This window comes from Micropterus salmoides, unplaced genomic scaffold (genome assembly GCF_014851395.1).
Source record: "Micropterus salmoides isolate LMB-PRFRI ecotype aquatic unplaced genomic scaffold, ASM1485139v1 Ms_hic_scaffold_12, whole genome shotgun sequence".
NCBI lineage: Eukaryota > Metazoa > Chordata > Actinopteri > Centrarchiformes > Centrarchidae > Micropterus > Micropterus salmoides.
The window spans coordinates 23,320,770-23,337,164 of NW_024040263.1; the positions used below are offsets into that span (position 1 = coordinate 23,320,770).

General features: G+C 38.5%; 1 long non-coding RNA gene across 3 annotated transcripts; it reads right to left on the reverse strand.

The window, feature by feature from the left end:
• Positions 1 to 255: 255 nt before the first annotated feature.
• LOC119899476 lies at positions 256 to 10,470 on the reverse strand. 3 transcript variants are annotated; one of them, XR_005443859.1, is made up of 3 exons: positions 10,404 to 10,470; positions 4,580 to 4,682; positions 256 to 607 (listed from the first exon to the last, which is right to left on the reverse strand). It is a non-coding gene; the product is annotated as an uncharacterized LOC119899476 (long non-coding RNA). The 3 variants fall into 3 exon arrangements; XR_005443858.1 differs by lacking the exon at positions 10,404 to 10,470 and adding an exon at positions 10,006 to 10,397; XR_005443857.1 differs by lacking the exon at positions 10,404 to 10,470 and adding an exon at positions 10,006 to 10,397 and having other exon boundaries at positions 4,580 to 4,687.
• Between the last annotated feature and the right edge of the window lie 5,925 nt (positions 10,471 to 16,395).

Genomic DNA, 16,395 nt, shown 5'->3' on the forward strand with positions numbered 1-16,395 from the left:
CTTTATTTGCAGAGCACTTTTCAAAAACAAGTTACAAAGTGCTTTAACAAGTGTAAAGAAAACAAAGAAACAAAACTATACTATAGTCTCAAAAATAAAACAGTATACACAAAATCAACCTTTCATTTTTTACTTTCTACTAACATATGTAAAATGTTAACCTATAAATACCATCTTAATATTTTCATTTACAGCTGTTAACTATAATATAGAGTTTAGATCACAATATTTACTGTTAAGATAGGTATCTGATGATGAATGAAGAATGTGATTTTATTTTAAGTATAATTAGTCTGATCAATTTTATAACAAATTATTCCTAATACACAAGCAATAGTTTAACAAATTAAACTCTTGTCTTGCATTCATGAAAACATCGATATTAAAAGGTTACAAATGTAAAAGTTGTTTTGTATGACTTGAAACAAGTCAATAAGTGTTGTAAGAGCTATTTTAATGATAAGAACCCAGTGTCATAATTTCGCATCAGTGGTGTTCAGGTGTTGTGAGTAAAAAGAAAAGGCTGAGCAAAGCAGGTGCTGAAGAGCGTCACTGGAAGCTGGGACAAATCACATCTGGAGGGTTCTGCAATCAGCTCCTCTGGCACCTGTAAAGAAAACAATGGGTAGACAGTTAAGCAGCTTCTTCCAAAGTGCTATAAAGCTACTGAACTCTGAGATTGCCTCAGCATGGTAACCTCTCTGGCATGTAACAGTAATTAGGGGTGGCAATGTGAAATACACTGTTTACTAATATATGCAATATACTGTTTGCTGCTGGACACTGTGCAATAATAACTACTCAAGTCAGATCTTATTGAACGGTTATTATAAGGATCTTATTTCTTATTGAAATGTACTACGTTTTTAGGCAAATTTCAATCTACTAAACAAACTCAGAGGAGGCTCACACACCTAATTTCTCGCCTTAACTAAACAAACTTTATTAAACTCAGGAGAGGGGTCAACTGCAGACCTCCACTGTCAGGCCGGTCAGTTTTTTACGTCCCCACAGGACGTAACGTGATGCATTTTCGGTTGTTTCGCTACTACACATCGCGACAGCGGTAGGTGACTGGTTGGCATTATCCAGAACATTGAGTAACGCCATAACCTCGACGTCCAAAAAACATTTCCCAGTATTCAGTCCACAATCACCACACACTACTGTCAAACCGAGCGCCTGTTACACTTCCTGATTATATTGCATCAGACGCGGTACGCCAGAGTGTGACATCACAATGACGTCATGTCCAGATGCCAGTTTTTGGCCCAAAATAATTTTATTATTTTTCCTGGGCATATTTGAGGCACAGTGACATATGTATTTTGTTGCTTGTAATTTTAGAACATTTATGCTATTTTTGTATTAATGAAAGCTAATGAGATATGGCCAATTGTTGAGTTAATTATCTTGGGGGATGGGCCTCAGTGGTTAAAGGGGGTTCCTTCTTCTTCAGCCCAGAGGGAGTGTGTGTGCCAGAGCTGTTACAGAAAAAGGTAATTGAGAGAGAGACTCGGATTGATTATAGATTGTTGTGCCTTTTTGCTTGGACTGTGAATACTGTACATTTTGTAAATACTATTTTTTTTGACTATTTTGTTGCTGAGCGCTATTTTTGTACCTTTGGAAGAACGAGCCCAATAAATCACAAAAACATCATTTACGACTACGCCATTTTTTGTTCATTTGGAGTACAAGCCCCGTCACAATTGCTCTTGGTGTATATTCGCTGTCAATAGCTACTGCTGTCAATACACATTTAGTACATCTAAATCACACAAATTACAGAATGTCAGATTATTTGTCGTTCTACATAGGTGTCGTTCTACGTTAGGCTACGCCGAAGGTGGCTAGCGTTAACTCCTGAAGTAGCAGGATTAGCTTTTTTTTCCCCCTTTGGATAACGTAAGCTAACTTTACTCATAGCCTGTATGAAGCTACTGTGTGTTTGTTTTTTGTAAAGCATTTTGCAAGGGCATAGGTTTGCATTTGTCCTGCTCAGGTTAGTTATTTGTCCAAAAGAAGATAAAATAAAGATCTATATCGTTTAGACCGTTCGGTGTAGCTTTTTCACACTTAATGTTAAACAGTGTGCAAAGACTTTGCTGGCTGTATGAATTGATCTTAGTTTAATTTAAGTTTATGTACTACGACAGTGTTTCCCAACCCTTTCCTGAAGAAAGTTACCCCCTGTCCTGCATGATTTAATCTATTCCTGCTTCAAAACACCTGTTTGAGGCAAATTCAGGATTTATTACTAGTTGATATTAAATCAGCTTTTTTGGAGCAGGGAGATATTTAACACACATGGTTATTTAAACAGTTAGCCACATAAAGATACTACTCATCACCACAGCCACTGTTGGCATATAACCAAATTGCGTGATTTAGATGTACAAATATTAATAGTGGTAGATATTTTGATGGAACATGCCAAGACCCATGCATTCAGACTTTTCTTTAAAATGTTTTGGATAATGCAAATCAGTCACTGCTGCCAACTCCTTTTCTAACTGTGTAATCTGTGTGTGTACAGTGAATAAAGTAAAATGATTATTACAGTAGGCTATTGTGTCTCCACTCATTTTTAAAAAGTGGATATTTACAAAATTATTGATACAGGTATACATGTTGTATTGACTGTACAGTTTGATAGTCCACATAGTCCAGCAGGGTTCTAGTTACAGTCCATAAGGAGGGTCTGAGCTCTTACTCATGTTGTGGGGGTCAGTAATTCATTTACCAACAACCATTATTTTTAATCACAAATGTACATTATATTAATAAGATGAACACACTAAAATAAACACGTTTTCCAAACGAACTATGCTGCGCACCGCATGAATGTCATTACGCATGATTAATAATTAATATGATACGATAAAGGGCGGATTTGCGGTCTCTCCTTGAGTAGTTGTCTTTGTTGGTTTATTTCAGTCTTTTAAAACTTAAACAGTATCACACACATCTGGGGCAAGTAGTGGGCTGCTGTGTGTGAGAGAAAGTGTTGACCATGTGAATGTGGTCAACAATGTGGTAAACGTTATTTATTAATCCCCGCTGGTAACGTCCGTTAGCCTACAGACTACCACGAAGCTCAAATTGTAGTCCAGTTTCAAAAAGTTGTCTTTTTTTTCCTATTAAATTCAGCTGATTGCAGTAAAATGCCATAGTATATTACTCTTCAAAGGTAAATTATGAATGAGAAGTGTGTGTGTGTGTTTCCTTTAGGATGACTGGAAGAGAGGCTAAGTTACACTCTTAATCAATGACGATGTTTTTCTGTGAATGGATGTGGCTATATGGACGGAATTAACGTCATATTTTGACAGAATAAGTAAATAGTGCCTGTAAAAAAAGAAAATGTTAATAGTTGACTGATTGAAGCGATATATAGTCGGCTTTGTTGCTACATTGGCACGTTAAGTGCTAAGTAGAATAGGCTCAAATCAATATGCTATATTTAAGGAATTAGCCTGCTAGCTTCCCGTTACAATGTTGACTAAATAATAAAATATAAATCAATGACAAAAACCCTCCCCGTGTCTACGTGATTAAACTTTAAAATTTTTGAATGCATTTCCTGTCAAATCGCACGCTTTTATTTTGTAGTTTGTGTGTGTATTTCCTTTCCTGACCGGCTTGACGGTGGAGGTGGCATGACAGTGGAGGTCTGCAGTTGGACCCTCTTGAAACTCAGGAGCATCACCCTAGTTACAGCCCAGCTACCTGTCTGCAGGCATAACGCTCATTATATGCTGACAAAAAAGGTGGATGCAAATCTCTGCAGGTAGCCTACAGCATCTGTTCTGCTGAATTATGCATCCACGTCTTATGTTCCTTATCAGAAAAGTCGCTGATCAAACGCAGCTATCACCACAGATTGTTTGCTACATCTCAAGGCATGCTATATCCACTAAGTGTAATAACTTATTGATGACTCTAAACATACTTCTATATTTACTTCCAATCAATCATCCCCCTCTGATGAACCCCACAAACAGTATAACGTTATCGTTTTTTGAACAGTACACTTGGAGGTGCACGGCTCTCCACGGCGAGCAGGCAGAACTCTGCAGCTGCCGCTCCCCCCTCGGCTCTCAGCTATTAAACCCTTCCTGTCCCTCCGGTTCAGGTGCAGCCACTTATAATAGTATCTGACTAGCATGTAACTGAACAGTGAGTCCGTTACAGTACGAAGCCAAATCTAACATTGCCTGTTTGTAAAGTTTACCGTTAATATAACATCAGCTAACTGAGAGCTGTGCCAGAGATGTTTGGCTGAGCCTTACTTTACAACTTAACACACACCTTTTCTTCAAAGCATTATCACCCTAATGTCTAACACTAAGGTTAATCTAATACATTTTGGCTTTTCTCTTCTTGCTGACTTGTCTTTGACTCCTTAAAAGCTGTGGTTAGAACACACTAACTCCTGTTAATTTAGCATCGTTAGCAGCTTGGGGCTGCGCCTATCTGGCTAGTTAGTGTAACGAGCTAAGCTAACAAGCTATGCTGACAGCAATACCTGTTAAATATTGTTAACACATAAATAAAATAAAGCAATTTCACTCACCAATTGAAGCACGTACTTCGTGGAGGTTCTCTCTCCAATAAACCGTCACTGGGCTAGGAGTGACAGAGGCCAGAGACACCTGTCAATCAAAGCGGCCACGCCCCTGTTCTGGCAGAAAATTGTGTCCTCTTAAATTTAATCTTTTATGTATGATCTTTTAATATTATTATTACTATTCTCATTATGACATAGATATATGTATTGTGTTTTTTTATCCTTAACTGTTCCTCTCCTATCCTCCTTATGTTAGTCCGTCCACATTTACTAGGGTTTAGGTCAGAGCTGTGAGATTGTTTTGGTGTTTTCCTCTCTTGTTGTTCCTCTTCTCTCCTAGAATGTTCATTGAAGGCCGAGAGAGGATCTCTGTTCCCCAAAACTATAGATAGGCCTACCTAGACTGTGTAAAGATGCATCCCTTTGCTCAGGGCCAGACGCAAATTATCTAGCTGACATAGGCTGTAGGCCTATATGCCATACAATTTATTTGTAACAACTATCCATAAGCAAAATTTATAAATGAACAAAACTATAGGCTATGCTTGACCATTAAAAACAGCTTTTTGGGGGGGGGGGGGGGGGGGGGGAGTAACACACATTTAATAACAAACCGGATAAAGCCATCAAGTTCTTAAAATAACTCCCGCACAGAGAAAGAAATACAAGAATAAAATCACAACAGTTTGGAAGGTTATTACAGCATTTACAGCCAACAAGCTGCAGATCAGCTGCAGCAGTCACGTCTGTGTTGCCTAAGCTCAGAGGAATGGGATGTTTAACGAGCTTTATTACCTGCTGTAATCAGCTGTTCCGCTTGTTTTGGAGAGAAAAACTTCCTGACCGATGAAAACTTAAAACAACAACTTCAGACCCAGTATTTAGCTTAACTTCATCAGCGTTCACTGTAAACACACCGCTGCACGCTGGCATTCCGAGCAATAGGCCTAGATTTAATGCCGACATACGATCTCAGGCGGCCATCGGTGAGACTTGTGTGGATAACAAACTGGATAAAACCATCAAGTTCTTAAAATATCTCCACACAGAGAAAGCAACATGAAATAAAATCAAGATAGTTTGGAAGGTTATTACAACATTTCCAGCCCACAAGAGCTGCAGATCAGCTGGCTGGACTCTTTGTCGCCTGAGCGTTTAAAGCCTAGTTCACACTACATGATTTTTAGCCGGATTTTCCGCTCGGGCGAGCTCGGCGACCGTCAGGCTGTGATTGGGAGTAAATCAGCTGTCGATCAGGGGTCGCCAGTCGTTATGTGTGAACTACTCAACGACGCACCAAAACGGTTCCCCAACACATTTCTGACACATCGCTGATGTCGGCCAGATATCTAGCATGCCAAATATCTGGAAGAATTGGCCGACTCGACATCCACATCCAGCCAATGAGAGCAGGCAGCTACTTTTCACCGCAAAACACTTTTTATTCACCTCCAGCTCTCTCTGTAGTTCAGACAATCCCTGCTACCTGCGTGTGCTAATCCATTCTTTCACCCATATTTTTATAATTGAGTCATTCTACGGAAGGGGTGCCATTTGCACTTTCTAATTTTCCAAATTTTCACCAAGACCAAACTTTTTTTGTTTTACTTACTTACTTAAGATATGTTAAACCCCCCAGAAAACATATTTTCCCACCTCATGCACAAAATCATTATTAATATTATCCTTTTTATTTAGACATGGGAGCCATTCTTGTACCACCCTGTCACATGTTTTCCTACTAGTAAAATGTCCTTTTGTTGGAAACCATCAATACAAGTATGTAATTTAATCATTTTTTATTATTCTTAGATTTTCAATCTTGAAATATGAATTCAACAGTGGCCTCATTGAAAGACATTAGAAACTTTCATTAATTTTGGATATAAATGTAGGTGTGGCTTAATGATAGGCATACAAGATCCTATATATATTAGGGCTGGGCACTTTAACGCGTTAAAGCATTAATTAATTAACGCCGAAAATTATTTTATCGCACTTAACGCAGTTTTAATTTTAGTATTATTAGCTGCACAAGATTTACAATAATATTTATTGCTACTGTGTAAAGGGTGCTGCTGGTAAAAAGCACCTTATTTGTTTAAAGTGTTTGCAAACCACTGTTATTACACTTTTGTGTATATAGCAGTACATTTAAATTAAAATTGCGCAATAAACTACTTTAGAATTTATTATTCAATTTTACGCGTAACAATGCGATTAATCGCAAGAAAATCATGTGATTAATCACGATAAAAAATTTTAATCGTTGCCCAGCACTTTATATATATATATATATATATATAAAACTCACGACTCACATGATTTGCGGCAGCATTGTCACGCAGCTCTACTCTGAAACTGACTAAGCGAAAATGAAGCTTCGCAACCTCGCAACTTAAAAAAAAGCCTGGAGGCAGGTCATTCTGCTCTTGGCCAATGCTTGGCTTTTTGCTGAAGTAGGCCTACAGTCCAATCACAAGTCATATTTACTCAATAGAGGGATTGGCAGACTGCTCCGGCAATGAAAGACGCGGACAACATATGTGTTCATAAAGCACGGCTCGCTGGACGGGCTGGCTGTCTGTCCAAGCAGTGCATGGATGTGGAGAAGAAAGCTGCAACGGGTTGTAGCTAAGGGTGGTTCATCAGCGCTATGGATGTCTCCTGTGGTGTTGTGTCGGGAGATGCAGTAACAAATCAAGTCAAATCAAGATCTTCGCGACTTGCTTGGATCCCGATCATTGCCACTCGCAGTTAGTATATTTGAACTTTATTTGTCTTATTTCATCAGTACATTATTAATTCAAAGTGGACAGGGTTCACTGCAATCCAAATCCGTACTACAATCAATTAAACTAAATTCAAGTCAGCTTTATCTACAACAACAAACACAGTTACGCTTACTGAGTGGCAGAAAGACGAGCAGCAGTATAGCTTGAATCAGCTAAAACACAGACAACACATCTAAAATGGGAAAGAGCTGGACCACTGGTTCTTTGGTAAGCAGTAAGGATCACTGTCGAGTCCGACTGCCTTTAATTTGAGCAAATAATCACTTGTTTTACTCACGGTTTGCTAAACGCAACCATGCTAAAAGATGTTTTGCCACTCAGTCCAGCGTGTTCCGGAAGGGGAAGTGACATCAGTGCATACTGTTAATAACTGCTGTGTTCGAAACGGAAGGCAGTTGCCTCGCTGCCTCGATACCGTAATAGACATGTGAAGGCAGCTCTGTTTACATTAGTTTAGAACAGCCTTCTAGGGCAGCACTTTCGGGAACGTGTGACGTCAGCATGCCGTCTTGCCTTAGCATAAGCTAACTAGCTATTGAAAAGCCAAACGGCTAACAGACGCCTCAGAAATCATACTGAACAAACTTGGTTGGTTACAGTCACGGGCTAATTTGATAGTGTTCATTGTTTAGTTCTCGCTAGATTTTCAAAAATCAAAGCGAGAAAACTATTAAAAACCTTTAAAAACGTATATTTGTGTACAAATTCGGCTTGTTTGTCCGCCAACTTGACCAGTTTTCGAAAGCTCCGGCAGCCGCAGACACGCTGCTTTATGGGTAATAGTCAACTTCAAGTCATCATTGATGCTGCCTTCAAAACTGGCCGTTACTGAGGCAGCTTGAAGGCCTCTCAGCAGTTTCGAACAGCACTCTATGCCTCGCTGTCCTGTTAGAGAACTTCTGAGACAGCAGTTTAGCCCGTTCCGAACACAGCCAACATGTTGGAATTAAATGAGAGATCTAGAAATATCATAGCTGGTACAACAGATCGTCCTGTCTAACAAAAACAGTGCATTCAGAGCTCTATTTTTGCATTACGCTGCCGACTGTGCAGGCAGGGGTGTTTCCAGGCTCACTGGGCTTAGCCCAGTCCAGAAATCTTTCACGTTTTCACCTTTTTATTTACAGTCTATGGTTTTCACCCCCCACCCCCTGTTGCCGCCCAAGTACGCCTGTAAAGCAACAGTAAATGACCTCTACACAGTAACTCTAACATCTGTCTCTTTTTCTGATAATAATTAACACTGATAATATTAACTCGGGTGGGAGTGGGGGTCCTCCCCCTGAAAAGTTTGGGCTTTAAACACTTCTGCATTCTGGTGATTGTTTTTGCACCAATTTATTGAGGAAATATCTGAGGTGACAATTCAAAATAAAATAATTTAGGCGTAATATAATGCAGTAAGGCTGTCAGTCATTCTGTATTGATGTCAGATATGTTTCTCCTGTAGATCCACTTTTCTCTTTTAATTTAATCCCAGCTGAGTCTACATACATGCAGGCATGCCTGAAGTAGCCTAAGGCCTTTTCACCTTAATGATAAATTAGCTTAATTAATTTTAATTTAGTTTAAAAAGAAATATTGATGAAATGTTCAATCAACCCCCCCCAGACGATTTTGAGCATTAAATACTTAATTTCCTGCATTCTGGAGACATTTTCTGCACCAATTTATGGTGGAAATGTCTTTATTTTTATAAAGGGAAGGGCAAAAGTTGGGTGGCAGGTGACAATTCAGAATATAAAAATAATAGAATGTAATGCAGTTGCTTATTCCTTTTTTGCCTTAAGTTACTTTCACTGCTGTGCGGCGGCTGTTAACCGTTTGTGATAATACATTGACTAGACACTGACCGACAACATTTATATTTGATTACAATTTTGTAATTCAGAAGCCCTGAAGCTGTGAGCAATGCGCTCTCACTCCCTCTCTCTCGTGTTCTCTCTAAATGCAAGTAGTCTGAGTAACGGTGGTTGGTCACATACGTGAACTTCAAACAAAATGTATCAATTATTGCGGGTAGCCTCCGCTCTTTTTAGACCTTAGAGAGAAGCTGCGTCATGAAGATTACTGTATATTAACATGGAAAATATTTTGTTGCTGTTGTTGGGTTACACCATACTTGGGGTTACACTCAAAACATCCGGGGCTAAAGCCCCGGAAAAATGACGTGGCAAAGCCGTTGATAGATATATTCTCCTGACAATTCACCTTGCCTCTTGGTTTGGTAAAGGCACAAACAGGTGGGAGCTTCATTCAAATGTGCCAGTTAAAAGCCAGTTGACGCTTTTTGGTAGGAATTAACATTGTGCTGAGAAAAAGATCGGCTGACACAAAGTCAATCTGCAGACAATGTGGGTTTTTTTGTGTCAGAAAGGGCAACTAATCCAACACCATTATGGCATAATGTTTCAAGGAAAATTTTGGTATTTTTAAACCTGGGCCCTATTTTCACATATTTTAGTGTGGACTACTAGGTACAAAAGATTTTGGAATCAGTGCATGTTAGATGGCCTCAGCTGGCAGCTGTGAACTGGCTGAAACATATTACTTTGAGGCCTGTTAAAATTATACATAAGTGGAAATGGGGCTAATATTTACTTCGGTGACCATGGAGTGAAACAATTGGTCATTTACCGGGGTTCGCGTTCACTTCTCCCACTCAGGACCCACCGCTAGTCTCCAAAAGGGCGAGGCAGTGACAAAACCAACGTGACACTGATACAAAAAATACTCCTGAAAGTGGGTAAGCGATGCTGGACAAATCCAATTCCATGACAAGTAAATAAATGATATAACGTTAGAGCGAACAACTACACAGCAAGTAATGAAACTAACGTTATCTAAGTTGTGGAATAGCAAACTTGCGCTACAGCTGCAGCTGCAGCGAAGCTAACATGCAGAGAGGAGGAGACGTTCCCACGCAGCGATATTTACAACTCTCCCGCTACTATAGCTGAAAACGCAACAACAGCCTTGGCAAACTACAAAGTAACGTTAAGCTCAGTGTCCGTGGGCAAGCCATTTAACGTTACCTGCCTGACATCATAGCTGGATGAGTGTTGGGTGGCGTAGTATGCACATCACTTTGTTTGTCTCCACAGCTGAAGCTGCGTTCTAGGCAACTCGGAAATATCAGATCTCAAACTAGAAAAGTTATTTATTTATTTATTTTTTATTTTGCATAACACAATTCAAAAATTAAAGCCACTTAAAGAAAAAATACAGATCAGGACTATGCAGTAACAAACAAGGTTCAAATTTCAAGTGCAATCACATACTTCATGAACAGCAAGAAATGTGAAGATTTTACAAAAATATATAAACAAATAATTAAAAGCCATAAATGGAAAAGAAAAATAAGCAACTCAAAATAATGCATTTTAACCTCTGACTGGGGTCCAATTATACTTCAGGCCTATTACTACAGGTTAAGGCTGGTGTGGACAAATTTCCATTTGTAAAAAATCTTCCTAAAACAATTTAGATACTTTACATTGCAAGAGAACATTAGATGTGTAATTGTTTCTATTTCTGTGTTACAGAATGCACACATTCATTAGAGTTAATGTTAAATCTTAGTTGTAAACATTAATTGCAGGGATAAATATTATTCATTGTTTTAAAGTGTACTTCTCTTTAGCTTTAGGTGGCACAGGAAAAGTGAGGTATACTCATCTAACTTTCTTAGAGGTCACAGGGGAAGGAAAACATTTCTTGGTTAGAACTTACATTTCTTATCTAAAAAGTGACATGCTATAATGGACAATGTGAAAAGTCTAGGCACCATCAATGTGTACAATAAGGCTTCCTTAATCACTTGAATGAGGGCTTTTGGGATTTCTCTGATCACAGCACAATATTCTCTATTAGTACATTTTCCACTGTGATTACGTCTTAACTCATTGTAGTCCAGTATGTTGCCTCTGTCATCCATTAGATGTTGAATAGACCAGATACACCACTCAAAGTCAGAGTTCCTACTTGTGAACCCTGACTTCACGCAGCTGAATGACATCACACAACAATGGCAGCTACAAAGCATACATTATAAATAGTAAACCATGAAATAAAAGGCAACATAAGGTATGTGTGCTTGTATTTAAATTAAAGTAATACATACCATCATATAGTAAAAGCTGTTCTCTGTTTAAATTGATAGAAGGTAGAAATACAGTGGTGTGAAAATTCTTTTGCATGTTTGTCACACTGAAATATTTTTGGTCATCAAACAAACTGAAATATCAGACAAAGATAACACAAGTAAACACAAATTGCATTTTTAAATGAAGGTTTTTATTATTAAGCGAACAAAAACCTACATGGCCCTGTGTGAAAAAGTGATTGCCCTCTAAACCTAATAACTGGTTGGCCCACCCTTAGCAGCAACAACTGCAATCAAGCGTTTGTGATAACTGGCAATGAGTCTTTTACAGCACTACACCTACAGCGTTACACCTATCATTGTTTTGGGGGGTGGAGCACTGCCCAATTGAGAGAAGCTTCTGTCTGTGTTCATCAGCATATAGAGGCTGTCAAGTAGTAAACTGTTTGCTGGGGACAATTCACAATACATGTATTGCAACAATTCATTTGTTGTGAATTGTCCCCTATTAAATACCTCCTTCAAGTTCATAACACTTGCACAAAATACTTACTTATTTATTCAGGCATCCTTGCACTCTGCTCCATTGCATGGTGTGAGTGTACCTGCATATTACGTCCACCTCCGACATGTACATAACTTATAATAATTTTACTCCTGCATCCTTTGCACTCTGCTCACTGCACTATTTGTCAATATGTCTATATTGTTTGTTTCTGTTTATAGTGTGTACATTTGTGTTCTCTATATTGTAGCCTGTGTCTGATTGTATTATTGCCTTATTGTATTATTATTGTATGAGTAAGGACATCGTGAGCAATGTACAATACAAAGTTAAATTCCTCGCATGTGTACACATAACTGGCGAATAAAACTTGTTCTGATAGTATTTTAGGATCCTACTGTTGTATTATGAATGGTCCCCATAAATAATTGCACATATGTTTAAATATTTCTGTATGCATATTTGCATGATACATCAAATTCATTGATTCTTTCTGATGACAAAATGTGTTTAAATTGTAAAACACAGAATTCAGAAAAAAATTAAATATAAAATGGAATCTGGCAAAAATTTAAATGGATTTCCTAGGGCCCTATCCATGGTCTCATCGATCAATATGTGATTGTAGCATAACTGTAACAAGCTCCATCAGGAGGCACTAACTGTAGTGGCAGAATAGAGAAGGTGACGAGCCTGAACAGGCAAAAATGAGTGTGCCAACACCACATATCCATAACAGGCCCGCTCTGTGACACTAATAGTTTGAAGTGGTCTACCACTACACCATTACCACTCAATTCCTACAGGAAACACTGGAAATAAATGTGATAATTTGTAACACTAGATTTTGTGGAGACTTGCAGAAATTTGGAATTTAACGTTAACAGTTACTATTAACCAGCATGAATACATCTCAGATGAAAAATTTGAAGCAAATCAATTAACTTTTTTCATAATGATAGTCATGAGTTGTTTATTTGGATGTCACTATATAATCATTATGTGATGATTCTTGTCATAAAGTTAAAAAGATAGCGTTAGATTCCTTTAAGTTAGAGATGATGGTAGGTATTTAGCTTCCAAAACATTAGTCATGACATAACTGTTGCCTCTTAAGTTAGCGAGTTAATGGATTACTTTTTGGTTACGTTAGGTAATTCCCCACCCCACTATATTGATTTTTGATTTGAGTAACGTTACTGCTAATGAGATTATTGTCTTAAATATCACTGTTGAGAAAGAAAGGCACTTTGATATTTGTTAAAAGTTGTTTATTTCTTTCAGTGATAATTTTTTGTTGTTACTCATTCTAAAATTAGAAAATAAATTTTGAAATAATAAAATCAATGAAAGATGAATTTTTTGAATTGAATTATATTTGAGAGCTGCAGAGACCTGGGAAGCATCCTCAGTGTGTATCTGTTGGGGTGGACTGACGTGGTGAGGCCTTCTCTCCTTTCGTTTACTTTTAAATATTGTCCACTTTTTGTGTCCATTAAAAAAAACTACTGATGGAAAATGTTAGATTTCACATTCTGTCATACAAAGGACAAGCTAATCATACAACACAGAATATCTTTAATATTAAAGATGAAACATTAAAGCTGGTTAGCACTGTCGCCTCACAGCAAGAAGGTCGTAGGTTCAAACCCCGGTTGCCCCGGCCTTTCTGTGTGGAGTTTGCATGTTCTCCCTGTGTCTGCATGGGTTCTCTCCGGGTACTCCAGCTTCCTCCTACCATCCAAAGACATGCAGTCTAGGTTAATTGGCGACCCTAAATTGTCCTTAGGTGTGAGTGTGAGCGTGAGTGGTTGTTCGTCTATGTGTGGCCCTGTGATGGACTGGCAGCCTGCCCAGGGTGTACCCTGCCTTGCGCCCGATGTCAGCTGGGATTGGCTCCAGCCCCCGCGACCCTGTACGCAGGATAAGCGGTTGACGATGGATGGATGTGACATTAAAGCTGAACTCTTGCTAAGGGAGTATAAGTTGAAAAGCGGAAATACTCCCAAAAATGTTTCATGGTTCACATGAAATATAGAAAAGTAAGTTATTTCTGTGTGTGCAGGTGTATTTTCACGTTCTACCTTATAGTTTTACAATAAATTAGGAGCCTTACGCCCAATGCCAGAGCCTGAAAGTTTTGAAGAGCGTCTTATTTGCTGCTCTAGCTTAATTCTAATTGACACACAGAAGAATGTGCTCACGTCTAAACACACATGTTGGTAAGTGCTGAAACTAAGAATGGCCTGCACAGGGTAATTATGAAACCAAGTAGGTGGTCTCATTAATTGTGCTCTGAGGTCTCAGAGGTGACCAATGCACCTGTGGTAAATAGGTGCATCTATACAGTGTAAGCCTCCCATTACCCATGCAATACCCACAAGACCTTCTCAGAGGTCACAATAAAGGACACCTCCTACAGCCAGCCTCAAAACTATTTGGTGTGCAAATAATTCTTTGTTTTTTTTGTGAGTGTAACTTCACAGTAAATGTTACATTCATCTCTAGTTTAATTAGAACCAGCATATAACATCAGTTTTTCAGTTTTTACTTTCTTCTTACATACATGCAATATGTTAACCTATACCTAACATCTTAATATTTTCATTTACAGCTGTTAATTATAATATTTTGTTAAGTTTAGATCACGCTTTTTCCAAATAACTTAAGAAACTGATGAATGAAGAATGTGATTTTATTTTAAGCATATTTAGTCTGATCCATGTTATATAAAAAACTAATACACAAGCAATAGTTTACCATTATGAAGCATGTCTTGCATTCATGAAATCAATATTAAAAGTTTACAAAGTTGTTGAGGTGGTGTCCAGCAAACAATGTGGGCTTTTATAGATCATTGGCAGACTTTCTGGGGAAGACCTGGTCTGATTCGGAGAGACGGCATCCATCCCACTTGGGAAGGAGCAGCTCTCATTTCTAGAAATCTGGCCAAGTTTATTAGTGGACCAAATCCATGACAACCCAGAGTTGAGACCAGGAGGCAGAGTCGCAGTCTAACACACTTCTCTGCTCCTCCATTTCAGGAGTTAGTGAAAATCCTATAGTGACGGTGTCTGTCCCCCGACCATCGAAATTATTTAAAAAGGTGAACAGAAGAGGAGCTGTGCATAAAAACTTCGTAAAAATTAAAACCACAAGAGCAATAGTGCAAACTGATAGGAAAATTAAATGTGGACTCTTAAACATCAGATCTCTCTCTTCTAAAGGTGTACTAGTAAATTAACTAATATCAGATTATGATATTGAATTATTGTCTTACTGAAACCTGGCTGGGTGATGGAGAATATGTTAGCTTAAATGAATCCACCCCTCCCAGTCATATTAATACTCACATTCCTCGAGGCACAGGCCGAGGAGGTGGAGTTGCAGCTATCTTCAACTCTAGCCTACTAATCAGCTCTAAACCTAAACTAAATTATAAGTCATTTGAAAGTCTTGTTCTTGGTCTTTCGCACCCAAGTTGGAAATCACTGCAACCAATTATTTTTGTTATAGTGTACCGAGCACCTGGTCCGTACTCTGAATGCTTATCTGAATTTGCAGAGTTTTTGTCAACTTTAGTCCTTAAAACAGACAAAGTTATTATTGTGGGGGATTGTAATATTCATGTGGACGTTGAGAATGACAGCTTCAGTACTGCGTTTATCTCTTTGTTAGATTCCATTGGCTTCTCTCAGAGTGTTCATGAACCGACTCACTGTTTTAACCACACCCTCGACCTTGTTTTGGTATATGGTATTGAAATTGAACATTTAATAGTGTTCCCACAGAATCCCTCTTTATCTGACCACTGTTTGATAACTTTTGAGTTTGTACTGCTGAACTACACCATTGGGCAAAAATTCTATACAAGATGTCTGTCTGATAGTGTTGTAGCTAAATTTAAGGATGCGATTCCATCAGCTCTAAATTCATTATCAGATCACGAAGTAACGGAGGACTCCTATGCTAATTTCAGTCCCTCCAAATCGATCATCTTGTTGATAGTGCTGCAGGCTCGCTGCGAATGACACTCGACTCTGTAGCCCCTCTAAAAAAGAAAATAATAAAACAAAGACGGTTAGCTCCATGGTATAATACTGAAACTCGCAAATTAAATCAAATATCGCGGAAACTTGAGAGGAATTGGCGTTCCACCAAACTGGAAAATTCTCGTTTCATTTGGCAAGATAGCCTCAAAACTTAAGGAAGGCCCTCCATAATGCCAGAGCAGCGTCCTACTCGTCATTAATAGAGGAAAATAGGAACAACTCCAGGTTTCTTTTCAGCACTGTGAATAATAATAAAGGCTACACAGAGACTGAAGCAGAATGAACAAAATCAGATTAATTAATGAAACTGGCAGAGAACATAAATAGACAAGCAAACAGAACTCAAGCATGAAGGTACAGAACTA